Source organism: Alnus glutinosa, chromosome 5 (genome assembly GCF_958979055.1).
Source record: "Alnus glutinosa chromosome 5, dhAlnGlut1.1, whole genome shotgun sequence".
NCBI classification, from domain to species: domain Eukaryota; kingdom Viridiplantae; phylum Streptophyta; class Magnoliopsida; order Fagales; family Betulaceae; genus Alnus; species Alnus glutinosa.
Window position 1 is genome coordinate 25,681,503 of NC_084890.1, and position 23,767 is coordinate 25,705,269.

The 23,767-nt window shown below is 31.6% G+C and overlaps 1 long non-coding RNA gene and 1 pseudogene across 1 annotated transcript; both read right to left on the reverse strand.

Annotated features, from left to right (window-relative positions):
- Positions 1–3,860: 3,860 nt before the first annotated feature.
- On the reverse strand, positions 3,861–4,945 carry LOC133867743 (uncharacterized). Its single transcript, XR_009900158.1, has 2 exons — positions 4,670–4,945; positions 3,861–4,285 (listed from the first exon to the last, which is right to left on the reverse strand). It is a non-coding gene; the product is annotated as an uncharacterized LOC133867743 (long non-coding RNA).
- Positions 4,946–7,667: 2,722 nt separating this feature from the next.
- LOC133869165 (F-box/FBD/LRR-repeat protein At1g51370-like) lies at positions 7,668–10,901 on the reverse strand (annotated as a pseudogene).
- Between the last annotated feature and the right edge of the window lie 12,866 nt (positions 10,902–23,767).

Below are 23,767 nucleotides of genomic sequence, written 5' to 3' on the forward strand. Positions count from 1 at the left end.
CTTGTGTGGTTTTTTTTTTTTTTTTTTTTTTTTTCGATGAACGGTTTTTAAGATGTGTCCGTTTCTATACCAAACAGGACACAAATTAAAATATATTTAGGGGAAAAAAAAATAAAATATATATATATATATAAAATCAGCCATCTTAAAATAGTTTATTGGATTTTCAAGTGTATTAATATAACTTATTAAATTATTAAAGTGTGTCAAAGAGGCAACTTTAGTCCAAATATTCCTATAATACCGTTATTTTCTTGAAAATTAAAATAAAACATTAATAAAAAAAAACTATATTTTTAAAAAATAAATAAAGAAATTTTAAAAAACTATTAATTTTAAACTAAAATTTTAAAAATTTTAATTAAAAAAAAGGAAGAAAATAGGTGCCTCGCGGAAGGGATGGCACAATATAATGTTTTAAAAATTAAAAAAGAAGAAGAAAATGGGTGGCCGGCAAAAAAGAAGAAAATGCTCCCCACCTTTGGTTTACTTGAAACATGGGTGACAAGTAGAAGACAACTCAATTATCATATATCCAGAGACTACCCAAATAAAACATTGTTTGATGTTACCGCATCAATGACATAAACAAGTATGGTGTCTTAATAAATGTTCGGGGTATTAGAGTGGCAGTGGCCCAGTGCTGGCTTGGTGGTGGTCTAACAATGGTCTGGCTATTTAAAAATCAAAAAATGATTTACAAAATTTAAAAATGGAAATGATTTTTTGAAACTAAAGAAGCTTTTTTGGTTAAACCGAAAATATTTTCAGTTTAACTATTATTTTCAATCGCACTAAACACCGAAAAATATATATAAAAAAAAAAAATATATATATATATATATATTACCAACTTTGTTGCCAGCAACCATATTTCCTTTATCTATTTTGAGGTGTTAACATTGCATAATATTTATAGTACTCTGGGGAAGAAAAATTAAAAAATAAAAACTAAAAAAGTTGGTATATTCAACTCTTAGCAGTTGCAAGATCAGATATATATGGGGAATATTCATCATATACATGGTTTCCATGCACCAAAGTCAACTTTGCAAGAAACATTTGAACGCTAATTAATTATGGCTTCCTTCAACATTTTAGAAGCCAACAATGGCGGAATATAATCAAGTTCCTCATTTGCTCATATATATGATAATAATTTTTAACTTAAAAGCATATGCTCTTTTTTATTGAGATTGGAATATTGGAGTATTCTATTTAATATTGTACTTGTTAGTTAATTAGTCTATTTCTGTGATTAACAATAATATATTATTTCCAAACACCTGATCTAACAAATCTTCCCTTTTGCTTTTGTTTCCACCGATTTGGCTGACTTTTGAAATAGTCCAAGTCTAAAAAATATCCAAGCATGTTTTTGGCATCTAGGTCAAGGTTAAAAGAGGTCCTCCATCTTTTTGAAAGGATGCTAGTAATGGCAGCTTCCCTCAATGATATTAATGATATTATAGAAGAAAGAATGTCCACCGGCAATCTACCAGTCATATCGGCCACCGGGACAGTGCCAATCTATGTGCACCCAAAATAACATTAACAAAATTAACTACATTTAAAATGTAAGCAAAATTCTTTTATATAGTGACCTCTTGGTGTGCTGTACGTTTGAACTTCTCTATTTGCTTAGTTAAGTGAATCTTCTTCTGTACATACCTAAAAAGAAAAGAGAGTACATAATCAACAAAACAGAAGCTAAAAACACAGCTTTAAGCAAGTTATTGACTCTGGATAGGAAATCGCTCATACAATCAAACGCAGAAACCTTGAATACTTAGTTTTCCTTTCCGGGGAAGTCAATTCCCTCGATGTGAATTATGAATTATGATAACAGCAAATTCAATCATATCAATCAAACAAATTTGTTTCCGGAACTGGGTTATTGAAAATTATCTTGTGGGTTGATTTGTTCTCAGCAAAAAAACAGTCAGCCTTCAGTGTTCTAACTGATTAGAACCATATAATTAATTAATTAAATTAAATTAAAGAAACAAACTGGGTCAGAAGCTAGGGGAGCACAATATTACCAGCACCAAGCTGGAAATCATTTTGTAATTGCAATGAGGTAACCTTCTCAGGAATAAGAATATTCAGTAGCTAAGAGATCATTACCTTTCAACGCTAAAATTACTCCATAATGGCCGCAAAGAGCCATAATGGTCTCTTTTGATTATCCATAAAACTCAGTTAATAATAGTCTCCACAAATACTAAATCAAATCCTAAATTAAATGCCTAATGAAACAAAAAGAAACAAGCAAAACGAATAATCCAAGTCATTAGCAAAAAACTGGAGCTGTGTTTTTGTTTGGGGCGTGGGGCAGAGTTACAAAATTTCTTTGAAACATATACGCAGTGAAGTTCAATCATTTTGCTCCACCCTATGTGTAATTGAATGCTTACAGCTGGTAATTACAAGTAGTTACAAATTTACAGCAATAAACAGTCCTGAACAGTATCTTACTAGCATACAACACGCATATAGATAATGAAATTGGCGCAGTGAAATATAACATGCATATAGATAACAGAACCACATAACAGGAATAGTGATTGTCAATCAGAACTCTTCTGTTTCCTTCACACAAGATTGGTAATAATTTTACAAATATCCTAAAAGGTATTAACAAAACTTACATTGAAACTGGAGTTGGCTGCACAAGAACTTTATCAAGCTACAACAGTATCGGCAAAAGAAAAAGTAAAAAAAAAGGGTCATTATTAATCAAGTGTGCCAAGGCTAATCTAAAGTCACAAATGATAGCCAAAGAACCAATTGCCAGTCCTAAGGACCCTCATTACAGATATTTAGAAGTCACGCAGTAAAAGAAAAGATTAAAACTAATTAATATTTCTTACCAAAAAAAAAAAAAAACAGAAAACTAATTTATATTTGTAGAAATAATGTGCCTCATATAAAACCTATTGAGAATAACCTTTCAGGCTTAGAGAATTCCTATATGAAGGAGAACCCACGTGATTAAATGCTTAATGATCTTTACATGTAAACTCCAAACAAATGCCACTTTCGAGGCTGCTTCTCTCTAGCTACATATGCATGCCAGATTTTGTTGAAGATACAAAATTGAAAGAAGAAAAAAATCAATTATTCTAGCACGTCATATATTATTTGGACACCAATTTTTCGGTAATATTACTAATGCCAAATGCCCAAACATTTGAAGCAGTAATTACTTAGAAAATGAAATAGCAGCAAATAGAATCTCAGTGCAATGACGTAAAAAATACTTGAAGAAAGCAAATCACAACTGTAAATACCTTCCCTCTAAAGCGAAACCGGGAGGAGGTAATTTTGTCTGCATCTTCAAAGCTCCTGCCAGCATATGACCAGAAGCAGCAGAAGACGCAGATATTGCTAGTGCAATTCCACAGGAGTAACAATTGAATTTGATATCAAAAAAATAAATAAAACAATAAAAACAATAAAAAAATAAAAACCTACGGATATTTTAGTTTTAATAGGTGGAGGGAGAACTTCGATCTTTGTCAAAACTGGAATTTAAATTTTAATGTGCTGATGTACTTTTCGGTTTTTGTTTTGGGGTTTTGTGTTTTATAGGGTTTTTTTTGTATCCTTGTCCCTTGTCTAAGTTTGTATTTTGGTTTAGTTTGAATGAAATTGATTTACTTATTCATTAAAAATAAAAAATAAAAAAATTTTCATGCTAGGCCTCACCTTAAACGAATGTGCTCAAACAATCTTGAGCCAAGTTTTAGAGAAAATGTTAGAGAAATTGAGACAACAAAACAATTCAGAAAAAAAACAAAACAAAACAAAACAAAACAAAACAAAAAAACAAAAGAAAAACATTGAATTAACTTGAGTGCACACATAAAGCACAAAAGGCTAAAACTTTATTGAACAAGCTAGATACAAACCGCTAAAGGGTTGGTTCATATAGGGAATACAAATACAAAAAGATAATACGGCAGTACAATGATCTTTGTGTCTCTCTAACAACACAGATAGCTTTATGTTGCAAACCAAACATGACTTTCAGCAAACATGTTTAACATCGGACCATGTCCACCGATCCCTTCAACTATTCAAGCCCCAGTGGCAGTATAGATTGGAGTTCCATAAGCATGGTAAATGGTGCAGCCCTTTGAAGCATATCAACAATTGTAAGGCGGATTGAGTTGCTTACTACTTGAAGATGGGCAGGTCATATACCCTGCATAGTCCATGCATACATTAGGGCATACCATTGTCCTCACAGTTGCTGGATTCACACTTAGTAGAATTATACCTGCTCATCAAAATCATCGACACAATACAACATTTGAGAAAAGTAAATTTGTAAGTTCATGTGAAGCTTATGATTACGTCGGCCACCAAATGATTAAATTTGATTATGGCTGACATGAGAGTGCCGCGCGGATTACTACATTAGTTTCTAAGAAGTTGTAATAAAAACTAGAGGATGTCAAACATTTTCTTTGAATTTTTTACATGCAAAGGTTTGCACTTTGTGGAATGAGATACATCTTGTCATTGTTCTATCATCTATGGAACTAGATTATCAAACAAAAAAAAAAAAAAAAATTAACTGAGAAAAAAGTACAAGCTAAACTAACAAAAGAAAAGATAAATTAAGATCACAGAAATTGAATATATAGGAGTAGGAGCTTACTACACAAAATGAGAAGATAATGCACCAACTATGTTGTCTGCAGCCATATTTCCTCTATCTATTTTGAGGTGTTAACGTTGCATAATATTTATAGTACTTCTTGAAAGAAAAATTTAAAAAATAAAAACTAAAAAAGTTGGTATATCCAACTCTTAGCAGTTGCAGCATCAGGTATATATGGAATATTCATCATATATATGGTTTGCATGCACCAAAGTCAACTTTGCAAGAGGCATTTGAAAGGTAATTAATTATGGCTTCCTTCAACATTTTAGAAGCCATCAATGGCGGAATATAATCAAGTTCCTCATTTGCTCAGATGATAATAATCTCAAACTTAAAAGCAGATGCTCTATTTGATATCATATAGTACTTGTTAGTTAATTAGTCTATTTAGTTGATTAATAATAATAATTTCCAAACACCTTATCACTTTTTTGGTCCTTTTGCTTCTCTAAGTGTTTTGTTAATATGCTTTATTTGTCTTATTATCTTTTTTTTCATCGATTTTTTATTTATTATTTATTTTCTCTTTATTTTTCAATTCTATCAAGATTGATTTTAATTTTCAATTTGTTGAAACTTATGTCACTTATGTAACTGAAATTGGTGATTTTATGGGTACAAATTGTCTTCATTTCACTTGAAATTGATATATTTTACATGAATATTGTATTGATTTAAACTTGATTTTCAATGAGAGGGATGAAAGGGAGTTCAAGCCATTGAAATTTGCTGAAATACTCGGGCCGTAAAAATTCAAAGACAAATGTTTTATCTTTGACTGTTCCCTGCTTGAGCAAATAGCCAATATGGAAATTTATAGAGCTCTTGATGCAAGTCTAACAAATGATTGTCTAACAAGTTGATGTTAAGCCTTTGAACTTGCATATCAATTGCAAATTGAATCAATCGAACAATGTCGCAACCATTGAGATGATGTGATATGAAAATTACCCTTTTATTTTTATTATTATTATTATTATTATTATTTGTAAGTGATGATCCAATGGCTTAATTTTCAATGCTATATTATCAAATTGTATGGCAGCCATATAACAGTCTACCAACTAACATTACTCAAAAAATATAATTTCTAACATTACCTTATAAATATACCATTACATCTATATAAAATCTAATACAAGAAGGAAAGAACTTTTGCAACAAACAACCACTACAAAATCTGCCTCCTTAATGATCCGGAGGTTTTGTGAGCTATACACCAATACACGTGTAACAAAGTCTTAAAAGGCATGTGAAGAAAGCCTTCCCAAGACTGGCAGCCAAGGTTAGGCTTATACAAGTAGTTACGATCAACAATTGTTGGCCTAGCACCATCGGGATCTCAAACAACCAAAAACTCTATTTCCATCCAATCTCACTTGTATTTCTTCTCAAAAAATTCAGCGGTTCAGACAATTTTGCTCTTGGAATCCTCGAGCCCATCGTAGCACGTTTGCTGGTTTGTCATAGACGCGGGAGACCCACAAAGGCAATGAGGCACAGAGTGGAGAGAGAGAGAGAGAGAGAGAGAGAGAGAGAGAGAGAGAGAGAGGAAGTTGGTGACGACTTGATATGAAAAAGAGAATGAGTGAAGTTGATTTCAAATGTGATGAAACCTATTTTGATATTTTCATTTTATGGAAAACCTACATAAAACGGCATGGTTTTGATTTTTTTTTTTGTTTTTTTATATTAACTAATATTATATAAGGGTAGTAAAAATAAAATTTCTAAAGTGCATAAATATAGGCTAGGGTACTCATATGTTACAGATTACCTATAATTAGGTTTCGATAAGATATGCTAACCTCTATTGTCTGAGAATTAAATGTGCATATATGTTTTATGGGTCACTATATATTTTTTTATATATTAAATATAAGTAGATTAAAGTTTTAACACAAATTCAAAACAAAAAATTTTATATTAAAGTTTAGTAAAATAGAATTCAGGTCAAATCAAGTCAATCCGTTTAGACACGATAAATGAATTGGTTAATTTTGGATCAACCTGCTTAATCCAAAGGTGACCCGCATAAATCTATAAATTATATATATATATATATATTACAGTTAAAAATTTAAAACACTCGAGTCTAAGACTAAAAAAAAAAGTTCCTAATTATAAAGATATAATTTGGTAGTGTAATTCATTTTCATGCTTAATAACTGATAATTATTGTAAAGAAATAGCCTCTCATTCTCTCAAAAAAATTCTTTATGTGCTTGACGGCCTGTACCAAAATTTGCATATGTTGCCATGTTTGATATCTGCTTATGTAACTTTTGTAATTAGTATTGATAGAGCTTTGGCATGTAGCTTAATTTGTAAATTATTTGAACAATTTTTTTTTTTGATAAGTAAAAATAAAATAAATAAAAATAAATAAAAATAAAAAAATAAAAATAAAATTATTTGAACAATTGATGCATGCGTGACAAGCCTGACACCCAACTTACTTAGCTAACCTAAATAAATGGATCAGCTGAGATTCACATGAGAAATTATAACTTTTAGCATGCTCGCATAAAAATAATTTTTATTATTTTTATATATTCCACTCAAAATGTTTTATTATAAATCAAGTGAGCTGAGCTGGTGGGGATATATAATCAAGGTAATTATATCTATTGAGCAATGCAATATTAATCTGTATTATTGTGAAGAAGAAATGAATTTGAAGTGGAGGAGATTACCTGCATTTAGATTGTGAAGAAATGAATGAGTCCAACTTCCTTTCATCATTCTTATAGTCCAGAATCCAGATATAACTAAGCTGCATGCTTCAACAACTAGGGTTTCTTGTTTTTACTTGCATAAATCTCCTATGGTGTTCTAAAATTTCTACAAAACAGTAACAATACAATCATCCTTATCATTATTCAGAAATAAATCATCATGTAAACTGCACAATAAATATTCATCGTTTTCTTCCATGAAAATTTTCACAGGAAGGGCAAATTTCCCCCCACAAAAATAATAACAAGAAAGATCACACGAGTACTAAATCAACCGTAGATGGCACCTCCGGACCCAGAATTTTGAGAATTTTCTCTCGCTCAATTTTAGTTTTGGATAAGCCCATAACCCAGCATTCACCGTCGCCTAAATAAGGTGTTATTTCTAGAACAATTCTCATCTTCTCAAGCAGAATAGCATTTTTTAGCAGAAGTACGGCAAGGTCAAATTCAATTGGACAAGCATAAAAACCACGTAGCTCCACTTTCTTGAGACGCTGATGTTGAGAATATTCTTTAGGAGGTATCTTTTTGTGCTCTCTGTAATCTGCTCCTTCTATTATCTTTTGGCGCTTTATCCGGCCTTCCTCGCCGGTCGCCGCAGGGAAGATGGAGCTAAAAACAAGAAAGAAGCAAAACAAAAATTGTACATTAAAACCAAGTGAGACTGATTTCCAATGGCTAATAATCACTAATGGCATAGAGCATATGCCTCTCACATAATATCTTTTCAACTCTTAGATAACAATAACATCACTAACAACTCTTTCCGCTCTCTTGTCAAAATCTCTTGCCTAGAAGAAACTAGTGAATGTGAATATATAAAGTATAGAAGCCATCCTATATACTTTCACTCCAAATTATTGTTAATATCATTCAAAACAATAGGTGAATAACTACGTTCTGAAAAAAATTACTCAAAGCAAGTAGTAAACCAGGTTTGTTTTTTAACCTCAATTTTGTCAAACACTAGTTAAATTACTAGCAATCATTTCCACTCTCCAATCCCGAATCTTTCCTTTTTTTTGATAAGTGTCTCCAATCCCGAATCTTTCCAAAAAATTGAATGCAAAATGCATTTGAAATTATACCATAAAAATATCTCGGTGACAAATCCTTCCTGACATCTTAGAAACAATAGGTGATATTTGCGTTTAAAAAGAAAATCTTTCAAACAATGGTGTAAAGAAAAGTGTGAAAAATATCTCTGCCATGTTACCTATAAAAGCAATACTTCCATTAATCAGGTCACAAAACACCCAATATTTATCCAAGTCTACAGACTCCTCCAACTAATATTTTGTTTGAAAACATAAAATGGAGCTATGGCTTAAAAAAAGGGTAAACAATCATACAAATCTTAGTTTAAAGAGATTGTACAAAGTTCCAAGGAACAACAAGCCCTGTGCAGCTCAACAATCAAATAAAAATGTGCTTGATATAGAAGATAACTTACATCCATCTCAAGTTCAACCAATGATGGAGCCGCCTCCAAAAAAGCAGAGGTCAGGTCCAGCAGGATTTTTCTAAATCTTACGCCTAATAGCTTCAATTGCTTGAGTCTAGTAAGTGTGGTTAAGTGCTTAGGTATTATATCAACCTGAAAGACAATGGAAAGAAATTGATTAACTAGAGACATGATATTCAATGACGACAAAAACTACAACTAAATTTTTTGCTGTGGCAATACCTGGACATATGGAGTGGACACTAATAACATCTCAACTAGAGGAATATCTTTTGCAAGTGTGCCAAGTACATATGTCATTTGAGTTCTAGGATCAGACTTCAAAGTTCTACGATTCAAAGTCATACATAGTCTAACAGGTTGTGAACTGTTCTTTAACAAGCCCTGCCCAAACATCTTTGCGTCGTACTCAATTGATGCAATACTTATGGCATCATGAATTTCAACTTTTTCTAAAGGGTCGCAACGAAATATCCTCAAGTGTCTCAGCCTGAGAAACCGACATCCACTAGATAATTTCAAACGAAATGGACAACGACATTCGCTTATACTAAACCATTCTAAAGATGGGGCAACTAGTCAAAATGTTATACACATCCTCTTGATTTAAACTTGTCTTTTTCAATGAGAGGGATGAAAGGGAGTTCAAGCCATTGTAATTTTCTGGAATACTCAGGCTGCAAAAATTCAAAGACAAATGTTTTATCTTTGACCGTTTCCCTGCTTGAACAAATAGCCAATATGGAAATTTATAGAGCTCATGACACAAGTGTGACAAATGATCGTCTAACAGGTTGATGTCAAGCTTTTGAACTTGCATATCAATTGCAAATTGAATCCATCGATCAACGTCGCAACCATGATCACTACCCAACGGATACTCAACCCTGAAGGAATCTACGTTTTTGCCGACATAGAGTTCTAGAATATGATTGGCCCATCTAACAAATCTTTCCTTTTGCTTCTGTTTCCACTGAGTAGGCTGCCTTTTGAAATGGTCCAAGTCTAAGAAATATCCAAGCATGTTTTTGGCATCTAGGTCAAGATTAGAAGAGGTCCTCCAAATGTATCTCCATCTTTTTGAAAGGATACTAGTAGTGGCAGCTTCCCTCAATGAGATTAATGATATTATAGAAGAAAGAATATCCACCGGCAATCCACCAGTCAGATCGGCCACTGGGGCATTGTCAATCTGTGTGCACACAAAATAACATAAACAAGATTCCAAAGTAAAGGAACGTCTTTGTTGTTAATAAAGCCAAAAAAAAAAAAACAATTTAGAGTGTTTAATAAAATGTGGATTACATAGAAATATATCTAAAACTTAAACTTACACCAAGCAACGTCTTGGCCTGAGATTGTGGCCACTTAAGTCTGGATTTTTGGTTTGTTGGCAACCGGTCCTCCATTATCTTGTCAATCTGATAATGAAGAGCAATGAAGCTCTCGATTAGCTGACATTATTATTATAGAGAAAGGTCTCACCTTTCATGAAATTGTTCCATAAAATTTAGTAAAATTGCATAATTATAAAAAGCTATGGCGACTTGGAATTCGAATTTCCCATGTTTCAAGTTTTCAATATCTGTCTCTATAAGAAACAAACAGGTGCAGCATATAAAATAATAGATAGATACCTCTGGCACAGAAAATCCAAAACAAAACTTGGGGATGCAATTATTGGGGCCCTCAGGCCGTATTTCCTCCCGTTCCCGCTTCATGATCATCCACTGCTCTCTGGCTACAAACTTTAGGGTTCAGTCAATGTTACTCCAAAGGGCAAAAAAGATAAGATTCAGTCCGCAAAGCATAGCAGTTCACTGAATGCAGAGCCAAAAGCAGCCAACTTTATCACTGAAAATCTAATATTATGAATCAAGGACTCTAATGCAGAAGGATGAATCAACAAAAAATCATCAAAAAAAAGAGATGAATCACCAAATATGAAAGTTGGGAATTTGGTTTACTGCAAAGTGCAAACATCAGACAAGAAGACCCGCGTCTGTGTTTTATTTTTTTTGACAAACCCTCGTCTTGTTTTTGATTCTTTTTCGATGGACGGTTTTTAAGACGTGTCCGTTTAAAATATTTTTAGTAAAAAATACGAAACAGAACGCATATTAAAATATTTTTTTTTAAGAAATATATATATATATATATATATATATCATTGCTGCCGATTTTAGAATGACCCATTAAATTTTCAAGTGTATTAATATAACTCATAAAATTATTAAAGTGTGTCAAAAATATCATTTTTGCTGAAATATTTCTATAATATCCTTATTTTATTAAAAACTAAAATAAATAATTAATAAAAAAAAATAAATAATTTTTTAAAAAAACTATTAATATAAAACTTAAAAGTTAAATAAATTAAAAAATTAAAAAAAATTTAATTAAAAAAAAGGTAAGAAAATGGGTGGCCCAACAACTGCCCCTTAGCTGGGGGTGGCCTACGAGCCACCACCCCGAGCTAAGGGCGGCTGAACAGCCACCCCTTTCTTCTTCTTCTTCTTCTTCCTTTTTTTTTTTTTTTTTTTTTTTTTTTTTTTTTTTTTTTAAGTTTTAAATTTCTATAACTTTTTAGTTTTTTATATTTTATATATATTATTAACAGTGAGATATGTCGTCATTTTATTGACGCTAACGAAATCCGTAAAGTGTTTTGATAGAATTTAACTAGTAGGAGTAATTTAGTTCTATAAATATATATTTTTAATATATTGATTTTTTTTTAGTAGTGTGACACATGTCATCATTTTATTGGTGTTGATGTTGACGCTAACAGAATCTATCGAGTATTTTGATGAAATTTGACTACAATGACTAAATTGTTATTTTTTGTCTACTTTGAAGACCTTTGAATTATTTTTTATTCCACAGTGAACAATTTATAATTTAGGCCAACCACATAAATTGATTTTGCATTTATCTTTTTTTTTAAATAATAATAATAATAATAATTTAGTTTTTTAAAAAAAAAAATGAAAAAGAAAAATCTTTTAAGATAATAGGGATATTATATGAATATTTCGATAAAAGTAGCATTTTTGGCATATTTTGCTAGTTTGATGGGTCACATTAGTACATTTAAAAATTTTGGGACTATTCTAAAATCAGTTGTTATTTCAGGATGCTTTTTAAAATTTTTCCCATATTTTATTATTATTTTTACAACTGAAAAATTAAAACCCAAAATTTTAAAACAAAAAAATGCCCCTAATTGTAGATATACAACTTTGATAGTGTAATTTATTTTCATGCTCAATAATTAGAAATTATTATGCCAATATCTTTGCATAACATGGTATTTTCGTGCTAAATAATTAAAAATTTGATTTATTAAACGGAGTATACTTAGGGGTGGGCAAATTATCCGCCTATCGCCTATCGACCGCTTACCTAACGAATCGAACCGCCATCGACTAATTTTCGGTTCGGTAGTTGATATAAAATTTTATTTCGAAAGCCAGTTCGGTAATCGAACCGCCTTTTAAGCAGTAACCGAACCGAATAGCCTTTTATTCTGACCGATTAACCGAACCGACATAAAACGAAACGACGTCGTTTTAGTAAGAACGAAACATTTTATCCTTTTTTTTTTCCTTTAAAAAAATCAAAACAACGTCGTTTCATTACCCATGTTAACCGAATATTAACCAATTTAACCGACCACCTATTAAACGCTTTACCAACTTAATCAGCCGCCTATTAACCGATTTACCAACTTAACTGACCGCCTATTAACCGCTTAACCGAAATAAATTCACCGACCGTATTCCAACAAAAGTCGGTTAACCGACCGAATTAACCGACTTAACCGCCTACCAAACCAATGCCCACTCCTAAGTATACTTCGGGTCATGTTGGGTCAACCCAATACAACCTGCTAATTAAAAGGGTTATGTGGATTGGGCCAAGTCGAATCACCTCGATTATTTAAATTAGTTATAATCGGATCGACCCATATAACTTCATACAGTTATACCCATGACATGACACAACCAGAATCTAAACTTAACACGCAAACACAAATTATCACCTCTACTTACATAGTAGCCTATGTACCATTGAGGTGGCCATTGGATTTACATTGTAGTGTGCGTTGGCCATCAAATTTGTTGTCGACCATGACAATGGCCTTTGATCTATCTAGTGGAAGCCAAATATGTGGGTGACCAAAGCGATTATCGTTAAATATATTGGGCAGTCTCTAGGGGTGGAGCCAGCTTTTATAATTTGGATGGCTAAATTGAAAATAATAATAATAATAATAATAATTGGGGGGCCAAAACTAAAAAAAAATTAAAAAAAAAATTAAAAATTAAAAATTAAGGGGATTTTTTTTTTTGGGGGGGGGGGGGGGGGGGGGGAACCTCCGCCCAGGGCCTGCTCAATAGATTTTGAGGCCTAAGGCGAAAAATTTAGGTGGGGCATTTTTTATATTTAATTTAATCTTTTCCGAACAACTTGTAAAATTTATTTTTGTTAGGCGACATTTAATTTCAACAGATGTCATATTTTGTGTTGAGTTACATATAATTCTTTTTATCTAGAATTTAATTTACTTCATTCTAAAAATTATTTTAATGGACAACTTAGTCTAAGTTTTAAGTTCATGTAAAATTATGAGTTTAGTAACTGTTTTAAGGTAACAATTAATGTTCCATTCCATTTTTCTTTATTTTCCTCCTTAATATCTTGAAATTCAATTTTTTGTATTTATTTTTTACAGTAATTGATGTCTTAATTAAAGAGCACTGACTAACTTTTTTTTTCATAATATTATTTTTTACCATAATTGGGGCCTTATTTTAAGGATGATTGACTAACTTTTTTGTCATAGTATTATTTTTTACTATAATTGGGGCCATAATTAAGGAGCATTGACTAACTTTCTTATCATAATTGGGGCTTTAATTGTTTTTTTTTTTTTATAAAAGGAAATTCAATTATATTATTATTATTTTGGACCTTATTTAATTGGAGGTCTTAGGCGATTGCCTAATTTACCTATACATATGAGCCGGCCCTGCGGCTCCGCCCCTAGCAGTCTCCACATGTGATACCCCAGTTTATTGATAGGCTTAGGAGTAATGCTATAAGAAGGAATCTTGGACTAGAGTCATTCTTGTGTCCTTCAAAATATTATGTGACTTTTAAAATCACCATTGAATTTGAGATGATCATTATTGAATTTTAATCAAATGGTGATTTTAAAATCTACATAACATTTACGATGACACAAGAAAACTCTAGTCTTTCTTATATCATTACGCACAAGCTTAATAAACAGATTTTATGTCCATTGGACGATGTGGGCCTAAAATGAAATTAATTGGCCCTATTAGAAATATTTGCTTTTCTTAGCCCATTAAAATTTTGAGTAATGATATTGGACCAAGTTGGCATAGTTTTGGATCAACTGGGCTTGAATGGCCTTGGGATGCCATTATGCAACTTTCTGCCATTTAGGTTTTCTATAATTAAAAATTAAAACAAAATTAAAAAAAAAAATGTAAGATCAATCTTGTGGTTGACCTAATTTACAAATCGCTTACACTCGTATCAAAATGAATTCAGAGGTCTCTAAGGTATGCCAAAAAAAAAAATTAGTTCCTAGAGTCAAATTCCGTTAAAATATTTGACAGATTCCATTAAGCGCCAGTAAAACGACGACATGTGTCACTCTTAATTATATATATATAACTAAAAAAAAGAGAAAAAAGAAAAAAGGAAAAAGGAAATGGGTGGATTCCGGTCCCATGATCTAACAACCGATTTTAGATTAACCCCTTGAATTTTCAAATGTACTAATGTGACCCATCAAACTACGAAAGTATGCCAAAAAGGGCACTTTTGTCGAAAAATTACAAAATCGCTCACTGTTGTACCAAAAAGGGTGCAAACTCAAGTGTAGGCTTTCACAAGTAATAATTCTCGGTAAGTACGAGGTTAATCCACAGGGAATGATCAAACACGAGAGAATAATTTTTATTATTATGCAGAAAAAAATAAAAAATAAGAAGAAGAAATTTGACTTTGGTTTTGACTAGAAAGTGGAGTAATGGAATAAAATTTGAATTAAAAAGTAAACTACGGAACTAAAATAAATAAATTGGTTTTGGAAGAAATTAATGGAAATGCTAAAGTTTCAAGGATCCACCTAGCATTATTTTACATATTCATGAGACATATGATGATAACTCAATTAAATAGAATTTCAATTCTCCTTATCGAAAAATAAAGCAATAAAGCACTCTTAAAAATAAAATAAACTGAATGTGGGTTAATTAGAATTTGATTTTGATAACATGACACAGTAAAATAAGCATCTATTATTAATTCAGATCATATCAAATCAAATAGAATAAGCATTTGATATAAACAAAAATAATCATAAATCAAAAGAAATTTATTCTCATGAAACTTCTTTTAAATTAAAATTATCTCTGACATTCAATTATTAAACCATGAAAAACAACAAATAAAATGGTCTCATGAATACATAAGAAGAATACTAAGCTTCACCTCTAGCCCTAGCTAGAGATTTAACCACTCATGGTATTAAAATACATAACGAAGTATAAATGAAAATACATGAAAAAGAAAGAACTTGAATATTAGGGACAAATCCCCTGTACAAAAGCCCTATGTTCTTCCTTCTTCTCCTCTCTTTATTTTTTCTCTCTGCAGTGGCTCCTATCTTTTTTCTTTCCTTTGCAGCCCTTTTATATAGGGTCAAGAAAAACTTTAGTACTTCTTTTATTTCTAGGTACACCACATATGCAAGGTTAGGCTTCACTTCTTTTATTTCTTTTTTTCATGTTTTGTTTTCTTCTACATGGGCCTCACGAATTTCTTCCTTATTTCCTTGATCCTCCACGCCTCTTTCTCCTTCCTTTCCTTCTTCTTTTGCTTTGTCTTGCATTTATTTGCTTGGATTAGCTTAGCTTGGTTTTCTTAGCCTGGCTTGACTCATTTTTGTCCACTTCTTTCTTAGGCTTGGCTGGATGATTATGAAAAAATTCAAACAAAGCAATTTTCTGCATTAGAATATTTTTTATGTTCAAGATTAATAATTCAACACTTTCTCTTAATTGAATCTAAAATGTAGGAATTAAAATAAAACATAGTATGATAATGCTTATTTTAATAGAGAAAATATGAATTTTTAAGCTTTTATCACACCCTCAACCAGCTTATTGCTAGTCTCTAGCAATTCAAGCAAGTTTAAATCAATTATAAACATAGACTCAAGAAAAGAGATTTTTTTTTTTTTTTTTTTTTTAAATTAACAAGAATTAGTATGTTCAGAATGCTAACAATAACCAAAGAATTTTCAGATGCTTCCATAACTCAATGTAAGTAGAATTTTCAGCTACCATAAACACACTCTCAATTTCATATTTGCATGACCTTGAATTTCTATATATATATGTGTGTGTGTGTGTGTGTGTGTGTGTGTGTGTTTTGATTCAAGCCTTACCGGTGTTAATACTCAACAATTAAAATCACTCTAAAATAGGTACAACACTCTCCAAGTATATGTGAGTGGAATAATGTTAGCAAAAATCAAACAACTTACATATGGATCATATGAAAACCGCTTAATCAAGAAAGAACAAGTAGTCTCATGAAAGGATGCCGAAAATAATTTACATCACACTCATTGATTAGTCATGAAAATCTATCAACCATACATTCCTTAAGATCAAATAAGGACTTTTATTGGGACATAATGTAGGGTTAAGAGAAGGGAAATAACTAACAAAAAGGTAATGGTAAAAGTGAGAAATGTTTTAAAAAATAATTGGAACTTCATCATCTTTTGACATTTCAATTAATTTCTTTTTCTACTCTTCCTCAAATAAGCACTATTTCCTTTCCAAAATATACCGTCTACCCTTGAACATCAACCCCAATTTCTTCTTCTTCTTCTTATTTTTATTTTTTGAAACACATTTTTTATTTTTTGAATCACATGCCACCTCATTGGGATAAGTTAATTGACCTCATTCTTAAAACACTTTGGAAAAGGGTTTATGAAAGAAAGACTAATCATAAGGCTCAACAAGGTAACTGGTGACAAAATATTATGAAAAGAAATTGCAGGCTCAAAATTGTATAATTTCAGCTCTCAAAGATTTGCATAATTCTTCAATATTCATGACTTCTCAAATTCAAGTGTGGCATAAAAACAACAATTTTTAGCATTCAGCCAAGAGAAAAACAATGAGACTAACAACAAAATAATGTTTGCGCTTCGAAAAGAAATATGATACTATGAAAATTTACCCTCTATAAAATTATTGGCTCAAAGCTCACAAGGGTTAAAAATCTCCACATTTTTATCCTTAAGATTTTCTAAGTCACTTCTATCCTTAACAAAGAGACATGTTTATGTGGCTATGTGCATGTGCAATGAATTAAGCATGAAAGCAATAAAATTCTTTAATAGGAGTAGCATAATGAACTAAAACAAAAACTCATGCTAAGGAAACAAGATTTTTTATTTTTTAATTTTTTTAATTTTTAATTTTTTTTTTGTACAAAATTGAGACTAAAAAGAAAACACACAGAATACCACAAAGCACAAAACTATTATTTTTTTTTCAAATTAAAAATACACAAAGCAATACGGTTTTTTTTTTTAAAGATAAATAACATGAAAACATGCAACAACATACATCAAACATCAAACTCCTCCCCCCAACCTAAAACTTACATCGTCCCTAATGTAACAAGCAAATAAGTATGGATTAAGAAGTGCACCTTAAAGTGATGAAAACAAACTAAACTTATTACTTGCAAAAATTAGAAAGAAAGAAAGAAAAAAGGACAACCTAAACTACGACGCAAACACTACGATTACACCGACAAACTGAGTTCATGTGTTTAGCAGGTCTTGATAAGTAGGATCCTCCAAATCACTAGACTCATCTATAGGCTCAAAATCTTCATAAAATGGTTTCAAATATTTTTCTTTAAAAACATTACAATTTTTTGGGTTTTCAATTGTTTGTGCTTTGATACTAGATGGATGAGTTATAATGGATGTATACAAGTCCTCAATACATGGGTTCCATCCATTAGTGTCCATCACCGGATTAGCATCCATAATAGCATGAGTTATGTCCAATTGGACCAATTCTATATCATCACTATTGGGATTTAGTAAACATGCCTCTATAGGATCAGAAAACATAGAGTGAGCAAATTTATCTTCCACCAAAGTTTGGATCATGTCTACCTTATAAATTTCCTCCTCATCATCAATGACAGGTTGCTTACAATTGTTGAAGATGTTCAACTCAACGGTCATATTTCCAAATGAGCTTCATGATTTCATCCTGCAATTGATCAAAGCATTAGAAGTAGCTAAAAATGGTCGTTCCAAAATGATAGGAACATCAGTGCTAGAATGTGTAACAGGCTTTGTATCTAAAACAATGAAATCCACAGGAAAGTAAAATTTATCCACTTGTACTAAAACATCATCTACTATCCCTCTCGGTATAATAATAGATCAGTCGGCAAGTTGAAGAACAACTTTGGTGGATTTTAACTCCCCAAGACTCAACTACTCATAAATTGAGTAAGGTAGAAGATTTACAACAACTCCTTAATCAACCAATGCTTTATCAATCTTAGAATCACCAATTATGCATGGGATAGTGGGTGATCCAGGATCTTTATGCTTCAAAGGGATTTTCTGCTGAATTATAACACTTACCTACTCTGTTAAAAATGCATTCTTGTGCACAAAAAGCTTTCGCTTTACAGTGCAAAGATCTTTCAAAAAAATTGCATATGATGGAATTTGTTTGATGGCATCTAACAAAGGGATATTTATCTTTACCTGTTTGAACACTTTCAAAAAATATCTTGGTTTGTTGTCCCCTTTTTAGGTGCAAACAACCTTTGGGAAAATGGGGCAACAGGCTTATACATTCTTTCCTCAACATCCTCAACCTCACTAGGCTTGTCATTATCCTTGGTTTCTAAATTTTTCTTAGGTTGTGAAACCTTTGTTGGAATTTCTTTGTTAACCACCTTTCCACTCCTAAGGATAGTGACAAACTTAGCATGCTCCATTTGAGTATTTCTGACTTCATTTACCACAGCTCGAGTCCTTTGGTTAGGTTCAGGTTGAGTTGGAAACTTTCCTTTCTCTCTCACCTTCAACTGAGACTCAATTCTATCAACTGAGTTTTTCAACTCTTGAATATTTTGCATGGTATTTTAGTTGATCTAAGTTTGGCTTTGTAGAGGAAGGTTTGCAATGTTTCTTCCAAGGTCTTCTTATGTGGTGGCACATAAGGAGCATGAGAAGAAAATCCTTGAGGTTCATTTCCAGATTGACCATTTCTCAAACTAAAATTGGGGTGCTTTCACCAATTAGGATTATACGTTTCAGAATAGGGTGAACTAAATAGTCTTTGATATGCATTGGCCTGTTCATGCAATACCTCTTTGAAAGCAAGGATTGTGGGACAATCTTTGGTCAAATGCGCATTAGCCTCACAAATCTCGCAACTACTCTCAATTTGTGTGGGAATCTTAGCCACACCCACTTTGCTCAGCTCTATGACCTCTACTTTCCCACTCAGTTTAGCCAGACGAGCACTTATATCCTCATTTGCTTTAATGTGATATAAACCTCCCCTAGAATTAGGTTCAGGTTTTGCCTTATCAATCCTCTCTGTAGTGTCCCAGACTTGGGGCATTTTCGGCCAAAAGATCAAAATAATCTCAAGCCTCATCAAGTGCTTTATTCATAAATTCACCATTACACATCATTTCAACAAATTGTCTCATATTGGAAGACAAAACTATCATAAAAAAAACTTATCACCCACCATGTTTCATACCCATGATGTGAGCATGAGAGTAACAGTTCTTAAACCTTTCCCAGCATTGGAAACTTTTATGGCAAAGTTCATGATGCTCCTTCTCAATGTATTGGTTTTATGAGTTAGGAAAAACTTTTCCATAAATTCTCTGGTCATCTCTTGCCATGTCCTTATTGTTCTAGGCCTTAGGGAGTGTAGCCAAGATTTGGCTTTCTCAGTCAAAGAAAATGGGAACAATATAAGCTTAACAACATCATCAAGGTTACTAAGGTGCATAGCACAAACCAAATCAAATTCCTTGAGATGCATGTACGGGTTTTCATAATCAAGCCCACAAAACTTAGGCAGCAATTGGACTACCCTAGGTTTAATGTCAAAATTTCATGTATTGGAGGGGATCGCCACGCAGGAAGGGGTACTTGTCCTAGTGGGTTGCAAATAGTCTCTAAGGCTTTTGACAGATTGGTCAACTTGGTTTTTGAATTCATTCCCATGGGTACTCTCTGCATCATCAGCCATACTTATAGAGTCGTTAAGAAATTCTGACACAGAATTATACAACTCTATAGGAAAAATATAGGATTCTACCTTAGATAGCATTTCCATATAATCATGTTGCCAAATGCCGATACAAAAAATTAAAAATTAAAAATAAAATAAAATCTATACGCTACAATGTAGAACAATATTACCTAAAGAGTTTATGATGGTTTCGCAATTTTCTAGAAATTAACACTCCCTTGAAATTCTCAGTTGTAATGATTTGAGATTTGGTACCTGTCAAGAAAAAAAAAAGTCAATTTTTTTTTAAATAATAATAATTAAACTTAGTGTCTTAAATGCAATTTCTCGGCAGTGGCACCAAAAACTTGTACCAAATAGGGTGAAAACCCAAGTGTAGGCTTTCGCAAGTAATGATTCTCAGTAAGTACAAAGTCGATCTACAAAGAATGATCAAACACGAGAGAATAATTTTTATTATTATGCAAAAAAAAAAAAAAAGAAATTGACTTTGGTTTCCACTAGAAAGTGGAGCAATTGAATAGAATTTGAATTAAAAAGTAAACTACAAAACTAAAATAAATACATTGACTTTGGAAGAAATTAATGGAAATACTAGGGTTTTAAGGATCCACCTAGTATCATTTTACGCATTCATGAGACATATAATGATTAGTTTGATAACTCAATTAGGTAGAATTTCAATTCTCCTAATTGGAAAATACAGCAATAAAGGACTCTTAAAAAAAAATAAAAATTTGATGTGGGTTAATTAGAATTTGACTTTGATAACATGACACAATAAAATAAGCATCTATTATTAATTTGGATCATATCAAATCAAATAGAATAAGCATTTGATATAAACGAAAATAATAACAAATCAAAATAAATTTATTCTCATGAAACTTCTTTCAAATTAAAATTACCCCTGACATTCAATTATTAAACTATGAAGTACAACAAATAAAATGGATGATTATGAAAAAATTCAAACAAAGCAATTTTTTGCATTAGAATATTTGTTATGCTTAAGATTAATAATTCAACACTTTTCCTTGATTGAATCTAAAATGTAGGAATTAAAATAAAATATAGTATGATAATGTTTATTTTAATAGAAAAAATATGCACTTTTAAGCTATTATCACTCACTGAGAAATAAAAAATAATTCAAAGGTCTTCAAAGTTGACAAAAAATAACAATCTAATCATTGTAGCCAAATTCCGTCAAAATACTTAACGGATTCTATTGGTGTTAACGTTAATACCAATACAATGATGACATGCGTTACTCTTACTAAAAAAATTTAATTAATTTGTTTTCTTTTAATTAAAAAATTTAAATTTTTTAAGTTTTTAATTTATTTAACCTTTTAGTTTTCTATTAATAGTTTTTTAAAACTTCTTTATTTTTTATTTTTAAAAAAGTTTTTTTTATTAATTTTTTATTTTAATTTTTAGGGTTAAAGACATATTTGGTACATGTGATTTAATTTCACTCCACAGATGGTACTTGGGTTTTGGGAAAAGATTGACTTGGTACCTCCATCTATTTTTTCATCCAAATTTTAACAAACTGCTACGTGTCAACCTTCATTGATTGACACGTGACACAATATAAAAAAAATTAAAAAAACTTTTAAAAACAATTACTAAAAACCTTTAAATTTTTTTAAAAAAAAAAACATGGCTGAGCCACCCCGTTGATTGGCATGAGATGGTTCAGCTATCCCAATGGTCTTTAGAAAAAAGAAAAAAAAAAAAAAAGTTTTGACCTTTGGGAGTGGCCGTCCTTAATATCCTTATCGATCAACGAGTACTTATTATTCTGAAAGGTCTCACCTTTAATGAAATTGTTCCATAAAACTTAGTAAATTTGCATAATTATAAAGCCATGGCGACTTAGAATTCAAATTTCCCGTGTTTCAATATCTTTGTGAATATAAGAAACAAACAGATGCAACATATTCAGATGGTGAGAAAAACAGAGATACGGCTACTGAACCATTAGCTATTGTATGTAAAATGGATAATTGCACCGTTGGTCTTTAGAATTGACCATAATTATTTTTCACTCCCTGTGATTCAAAAAGTTCATGAAAGGTCATCATGAGAAACAATAATTACGAATCACTCCCTGGACCAATTTTTCATCCACTCGGTTAACAGATTCCGTTAGTCAGCCACATCATATCTTATAGGAAGCCGACACGTGTCCATTACAATAAAGAATGTCTTCTTTCTTTACAAACTCCATCTTCCTCTTTCTTTGCAGAATTACAGCATCCATATTTTTAATCAACAAAGAAATCAGAAAGATTCTTCCTTTTGTGGGCTTTGATAACATAACAGGAAATCTATAACTCAAGCAAGGCCTTCTGCTCCAAGTATGACCTCTGTTTTATGTTCTTGTCTGATGTCTGCATTAAAGAAAATTGCAAACTTTCATATTTGTTGATTCATGATTTTACAAGAGAGAACAATATATATTGGACAAAAAAGAAAAGAGAGAATAATATATAGACGTGTGAAGGGTAAGAAGTTGGAAGATTTTTCAAGACGAGAAAGAAAGCAAAGCAAATAAAGAGAACAACTTCACCTCGACGAACCGTCGAGATCGAGAGAGCAAAACTGTGGAACTGTGACGAACTGACTTTACTACTTTTTATAAGAAAAAAAAAAAAAAAAAAAAAACGTAAGAAAAAAACCAGTGTCATCAGATACATATGATTTTAACTTTTAAGGCAAGGGGGGGGGGGGGGGGGGGGGGGGGAATTAGCATGTTAAAATTTAGTAAAATTAAAATTGAGTCAAATCGAGTCGACTTGTTTAGACACGATTAATAAACTAGTTAATTTTAGATCAACCCGTTTAACCCACAAGTGACCAACATAAATCGTATAAATTAATATATATATATATATATATATATATATATATCATTAAAAAATTAAAACAATATTGTCTAAGACAAAAAAAAAGAAAAAAAAAAAAAAGATCCTAACGGTAAAAATATAACTTTAGTAGTTGAATTCATTTTCATGCTCAATAATTGAAAATTATTGTAAATAAATAGCCCGTCATTCTCTCAAAGAATTTCTTTATGTCTAGCGGCCCATACCAAGTTTGTAGAGGTCGAATTGTTTATTTATTTCGTTAATTATGTTTTTTAATAGTTTTAATCAATTTTTGTTTAATTATATTCTTTAATCTTGCCCCATGTGACCCAAAAATCTGCCATTGTATATAGCAGCCTTTTTCACTAGCCCTCTTGGTTTTATTTCCTTTGCTATACTCGTTAACAATGAGTATTCTATGAAATCATATATATGACAAAGAATTTGCAACACTTATAAACTTGGTAATCTGGGATAGGGAATGAAATTTTCTCCAACCTGTTGGACTTCTAAGTTCTAACAAGTTTCATATTATTTCATGGTCAAGTGTCTAATAGGTGTCATATTTCATATTGCTAGACGACCTTTGTTGGAAAGTATGTTAAAATATTTCTTAAACAATTAAA